Raw genomic sequence first — 6,789 nt, forward strand, 5'->3', positions numbered from 1 at the left:
TTAGCAAGCCACTCACAAACCACTTGCATCTGTTTTTCTCTGACTTTGTTATTTGTTAGTATGCACTAAATAATTTGAAGGAATCATTTTCATGCTGTGGGCTATTTGCAAAATGTTTGTTTCATCTGTTTGCTGTTGTTCACGAGTGTGGTTAGTCACCTAAGTTACATAGCATTGTTTCTGCTTCCTGATTGGATAACTGAAACCTTTTAAACAGGGGAACCATAAACAGAAAACAGCAAATAACAAGCAACATAGAATCACAGAATCATAGAAGATTAGAGTTGGAAGAGACCTCAGGAGGTCATCTAGTCCAATCCCTTGCTCAAAGCAGGACCAACCCCAACTAAATCATCCCAGCCAGGGCTTTGTAAAGCTGGGCCTTAAAAACCTCTACCTATGGAGATTCCCACACCTCCCTAGATAACCCATTCCAGTGCTTCACCATCCTCCTAGTTAAATAGTTATTCCTAATATCCAACCTAGATCTGCCCCACTGCAACTTGAGACCATTGCTCCTTGTTCTGTCATCTGCCACCACTGAGAACAGCCTAGCTCCATCCTCTTTAGAACCTCCCTTCAGGTAGTTGAAGGCTGCTATCAAATCCCTCTCCCCCCATTCTCCTCTTCAGACTAAATAAGCCCAGTTCCCTCAGCCTCTCCTCATAAGTCATATGCCCCAACCCCCAATCATTTTCGTTGCCCTCCGCTGGACTCGCTCCAGTTTGTCCACATCCTTTCTGTAGGCGGGGGGGGGGGGGCAAAACTGGATGCAATACTCCAGATGTGGCCTCATCAGTGCCGAATACAGGGGAATAATCACTTCCCTCGATCTGCTGGCAATGCTCCTACTAATGCAGCCTAATATGCCATTAGCCTTGTTGGCTGCAAGGGCACACTGCTGACTCTCATCCAGCGTCTTGTCCGCTGTAATCCCCAGCTCCTTTTCTGCAGAACTGCTGCTTAGCCAGTTGGTCCCCGGCCTGTAGCGGTGCATGGGATTCCTCCATCCTAAGTGGAGGACTTTGCACTTGTCCTTGTTGAACTTCATCAGATTTCTTTTGGCCCAATCTTCCAATTTGGCTAGGTCACTCTCAACCCTATCCCTACCTCCCAGCATATCTACCTTCCCCCCAGATTAGTGTCATCTGCAAACTTGCTGAGGGTGCAATCCATCCCATCATCCAGATCATTAATGAAGATGTGGAACAAAACTGGCCCCAGGACCAACCCCTAGGGCACTCCGCTTGATACCGGCTGCCAACTAGACATCAAGCCATTGGTCACTACCCATTGAGCCCGATGATCTAGCCGGCTTTCTATCCAACTTATAGTCCATTCATCCAATCCATACTTTTTTAACTTGCTGGCAAGAATACTGTGGGAGACCATATCAAAAGCTTTGCTAAAGTCAAGGTATATCACATCCACTGCTTTCCCCATATCCACAGAGCCAGTTATCTCATCATAGAAGGCAATCAGGTTGGTCAGGCATGACTTGCCCTTGGTGAATCCATGTTGACTGTTTCTGATCACCTTCCTCTCCTCCAAGTGATTCAAAATGAATTCCTTGAGGACCTGCTTCATGATTTTTCCAGGGACTGAGGTGAGGCTGACCGGCCTGTAGATACCCAGATTCTCCTTCTTCCCTTTTTTAAAGACGGGCACTATATTTGCCTTTTTCCAATCGTCTGGGACCTCCCCCGATTGCCACAAGTTTTCAAAGATAATGGCCAATGGCTCTGCAATCACATCAGCCTATTCCCTCAGCATTCTCGGATGCATTGCATCCAGCCCCATGGACTTGTGCATGTCCAGCTTTTCTAAATAGTCTTTAACCTGTTCTTTCAGTGCAGCAGTCTGGGAGTTGACCTTGTCTGTGAAGACGGTGGCAAAAAAAGTATGAATTTTAGGACAAATAATTATTCCTGTTAAAGTTTATTAAACTTCTGGAATTCACAAACACTTTCACTAATACCCAGCAGTTGTCCAAATCAACTAATGCACACTAAGCCCCTACAAATCATAGTGAACCAATCTCATTTTATTCACAAAGGTACTTCCAAGTTTTTGCTGCTGTTTTGTTATTTGTACATTTATACTAGAGCTGGTCAAAGAGTTCTGTTTGCTAACATGGGAGCCTAAGACTAGGTGCCTTAACATGTATTTAGGAATCTAAAATGAGTATTTATATTTCTATGTGCCTATTTGGGGATCTAATTACAGATTTAAGTGCTGATCCATAGTACAACTTTGAAAATGTGGCTCTGTGTGTGTGTGTACACGCAGAATCCAAATGCTAATTTATTCTTTATTACCTGGCTCCCAATCTTTATGTCTGTTGACTTTCATAATAAAAAGTGATCAAGCTAATAAAAAACAAACATTCTGGTAGAAACCATGCCTAAACCATTATTAATCCTTTGTGGCAAGAAAGGCAAACATTTGACCCACAAAACACCTGCCCGACAGTGACAATTATTGTACATATATGTGATTTCAGTGAAATCTGAGTGAGCCTATAAGTAACTCATTGAAATACAGAGCAACAGACTTTTTCTTCCCAAGAGGATGTCAAAAACAGCATTCAAATTCCAAAGCAGTAAGGCTCGGCATACATACGAGGTTTTCATCAGTACAGTAGCATTTTATTTTACAGAATACAAATTGTACACAAGAGCTTAAAATACATTGTCTCAGTCTACCTAATTGGAAGATTAGCGTATATATTTTTGGCTATTCTGTGGTTTTCAGAAGACTAGGTCTCTTTTTATAAAATGTTCCAGGCTTAATGCACCATTAGGATAATGTGTGTGTCCAGATTCCCCTGCCTTCCGCAACATGATGTATCACTGCAAAACAGCACAACCTCTTGTCCCTTTGGCAGTTCAAGTGGAATGCGCCTGAAAAAAGAGGCAATGGGATGCTCTTGTGACACTAGGTCTCTTTAAACCGTGGAAAGGATTTCAATTCCTTCTGTTTTATTTACTCTTCCTGGCTACCCACAGTTGTCTCTTTATCTCCTCCTGCAGGGATGCCTGGGGAGCCCAGTGGGATCTCTCCTGGGAAGGAATTCCTGTATTTGAGCAGATGGGTTTCACAAGATGAAGCAAACATAGATTATTCTTTACACACACCATTTACAATTGCCCAGGGGAACATAACAGTTTCAATGTGACTGGACATAACAAAATCACCTACAGTGAAAGATGAGGACATCAATGTGGAGATATAGGCAAATCCCCTAGAGGAACTGGAAGTTCAGGGGAATTTCACCTCTTCATGCCCTTGTTTCATGTTTAATTTTTTTATCCTAAATTACTAGGCAAAGCGACTCAGCAGAATGTCAGCTCAGGAACTCAGTGCAAACTGGATTCTTGCTGACCACGTGAGGAAACCTCACCTCAATCCTAGCTCAACAGCTGAAGGTTTGGCAAGTGCCGTCTCAGCCCATTTGCAAGGAACTGTGGTCCTCATCAAATAAAGCACCACCACTTTGGCAGCACATGCACATCCCTGCTTAGTCGAAAGGTACAGATGAAGAGAACAGAGACTCGGATATGTTTTTAAACCAACTGAGAATGGCCAGGCAAGAAGTAGAGAGGTGGAGGAGTATGGCTCTCCTTTCATTGCAGCAGCTCCTGCTGTGGCTTGTGGACTAAAAGAGGGCTTCAGGCTCTCATTCTCTCCAGCTCTAATGTTACCACTAGATAAGTGTAGGAAACATTTTAATGGCACTGTAGTGCTTTTGAGGTTACAGCAGAAAGGAAAAAAAATCAAAATCCTCCTAATATGTGTGTCAGCAAAACTCAGCATCTCTTTGTACTGTTAAAAGCTATCACTCCATTGGCTCTCCTCCCTTCTCCCCCACAATGACTCAACCACTTTTTGTCCCACCACAACTCAGCTCAGGGCAGGTGATACCAGATGTGCCAGGTCCAGGAAGGGAGTGGGTGCCATGGGGGGAGGGCCCTGCCTGCACACTGTGGCAAGAGCCAATGGCCTGGAGCAGAGAGCCATGCCAGCCCCATGAGATAGGAGCAGCTGTGGGGTGAGTGTAGGGCAGGGTTGCTATGCAACCCCTCCTGGGGGCAGGGGCGGCCCCCACCATAGGGCACTTTAAATGGCATGTTTCACCCCCGGCCTGGTAACATACAGCCACTTTGCACAGGTGTAAACAATATCACAAAAAGTACGGCAGTGGAGAATCAGGCCCACAGTGTATGTATAAAAAGAGAAGGTTGTATGGTTTGCTTTCCCAGGCATTTCCTTTACCTGCTTCAGTTCCAGTGTTATGGTCTCTAAGTACAGCTTTGGTTGCATTCCATGCAGTGCTGCCGCTGAGTTCCTTCACAGAGGTATTTGTTCTGAAACACCCAATTTATTTCCCTTAAATTTCATCTAAAGTGACATGGGAGAAGGAAAGAGGAGTAAGAAGGGGAGGGGGCTCTTCATAAAAAGTTCTTCACTTTCCAAATTCTCCAAGAGGTGGGGGGAGGTTAATTAAAATGTGGTGTTACTGAGGGAGGTGGGAGTTGGAAATCCACCTTCAATAAGAAAGTCTTTCCCCAGGCCACCAACGATTGTCTCTTTCTTTTCCCTTTTCTTGGGCAGGTCTACACTACGGGGCTAAGTCGACCTAAGTTACACAACTCCAGCTACATGAATAACATAGCTGGAGTCAACGTACCTTCAGTCGACTTCTTGCGGTGTCTACACCGCACTGGGTCGATGGGGGAAACTCTCCTGTCGATTTACATTATGCTTCTCGTTCCGGTGAAGTACCAGACTCGACAGGAGAGCAATAGACGGTTGATTTAGCGGGTCTTCACTAGACCCGCTAAATCAACACCCAATGGATCAATCACCATCCTGGTAAGTCAAGACAAGCCCCTTGTCTGTGTAAATGGGGATTCTGAAGGAGCCTAGTTGGGCAGTGGGTAGGGTGAAGAGAAGTCAGTAGTTTTTCCCCGAAAGCAGGGCTTTGGGGGGTAGCTGGGGCAACTATATAAGGTTAGTTTCAGAGTAACAGCCATGTTAGTCTGTATCCGCAAAAAGAAGAACAGGAGTACTTGTGGCACCTTAGAGACTAACAAATTTATTAGAGCATAAGCTTTCGTGGACTACAGCCCACGAAATATGCATCCGAAGAAGTGGGCTGTAGTCCACGAAAGCTTATGCTCTAATAAATTTGTTAGTCTCTAAGGTGCCACAAGTACTCCTGTTCTTCTTTTATATAAGGTTAGAGCAACCTAGAAGAGTGGTTTCAGAGGAAGCTTGGCATGGGGTAGTATGATTCTGTGAAATTACTCACAAATTAGACACAGCGTGGAATGGAAGAAAGCAAGCCAGCTAGCTCCTTTCAGACCTGAGCAATGAGAGCAATGGGCTCCTAGGGGCTTTTCTTCCCCTGTCTCTAACCATTTCACACAAGAGCTCTTGGAAATGGTCAATAAAAAGCCTCAGCTCCCCTTCCAAAGACAGATTCAATCATGGGCATGAACAGGAGAGGCAGGTTGAGATCAAGCTCACTAGAGCCTGCCTGCCACCACCTTCCAGTGGTAGCCTATAGATTCAACCTGTTTATTTGAACAAAGAGAAGGTTCAGAGGTTATTTCATTACAGTCTAAAAGTGCCTACATGGGGAACGGAAATTTGATAACAAATGCGTCTTTAAGCTGGCAGATAAAGGCATAACAAAACCTAATGGCTGGAAGTTGAAACTAGATAAATCCAGACTAGAAATAAAGTGCAGATTTTTAACAGTGAGGTTAATTAACCACTGGAACAATTTACCAAGGGTTGTGGTGGATTCTCCATCACTGGATACTTTTAAATCAAGATTGAATATTTTTCCAAAGGATATACTGTAGCGGAAACAGGAATTAATTCAAGGAAGTTCTATGGACTGTGTTATATAGAAGGTCAAATGAGATGATCACAATGATCTCTTCTGGCCTTCATAACCAATGAATCTATATGAAGTCCCAGCTCCTGTAGGAAGGAAGGGGCAAAGTGAGCAAATATACACTTCTTCTCCCTCTGCCATTTTTATACTACCAATAAGACAAGCCCAGAAGGGTAGCCCTAGAGGAAGACATAGAAATCACTTTAGTATTTATAATGCCCTTGCACTATGGTCATCTGAACATCTTTCCTTTCTGATTCATATACATTCATATTGTACCCATCTGTGAAATACAATCCTTATTTGCACACTGCTTTATCTCCACGCTGTGGAGAGAACACCTGCAATGTCAATGTCTTCAAACCCATTTCCCAATATGCACAGTAAAAATATCCCCCCAAAATGTTCTGTCACTTCCATTAGTACAAACACTGATATTCATTATATTAAGCATCAGAGCTTCTAACTGATGACAGCCGGTAAACCATAAGCTGCTTTGAGGCTTGTCTTCCTATCAGTTCATGCAGCTGGATGGTGTTGGTTTGAAACTATTAGGTTGCTGTAGTTGTTTGGTTTCAGCTTACCATAATTGCTGCCATTTCCACGGATGATTTGGGCTATGTTTGAAACTGACGTATGACATGAAGTGTGCTGCACATGTTGCTTCTCTGTATGTGTCAAGAAATTAGAGAGGGAAAATGAGTGTGTATATATAAACATCTGCCATGAAACTGTCTTCTACTTACTCAGGCCTCTGAGCATTTACTCTACCAAAAGCAACTGGATGTCTTAAATACTTCCTCAGTGATAATCATTCAGGTTGCTGCTACTGGGCAAATTAATTTTCATCAGATAAGGGCAAGGAACACGGCAGGAAAAAT

The 6,789-nt window shown here is 43.7% G+C and overlaps 1 long non-coding RNA gene across 1 annotated transcript; it reads right to left on the minus strand.

Annotated features, from left to right (window-relative positions):
- Positions 1–2,632: 2,632 nt before the first annotated feature.
- On the minus strand, positions 2,633–6,563 carry LOC128839796 (uncharacterized). Its single transcript, XR_008445528.1, has 4 exons — positions 6,493–6,563; positions 5,797–5,994; positions 4,276–4,401; positions 2,633–3,076 (listed from the first exon to the last, which is right to left on the minus strand). It is a non-coding gene; the product is annotated as an uncharacterized LOC128839796 (long non-coding RNA).
- Positions 6,564–6,789: the final 226 nt, after the last annotated feature.

The sequence above is a fragment of the Malaclemys terrapin genome, chromosome 6 (genome assembly GCF_027887155.1).
Source record: "Malaclemys terrapin pileata isolate rMalTer1 chromosome 6, rMalTer1.hap1, whole genome shotgun sequence".
Classification (NCBI taxonomy): domain Eukaryota; kingdom Metazoa; phylum Chordata; order Testudines; family Emydidae; genus Malaclemys; species Malaclemys terrapin.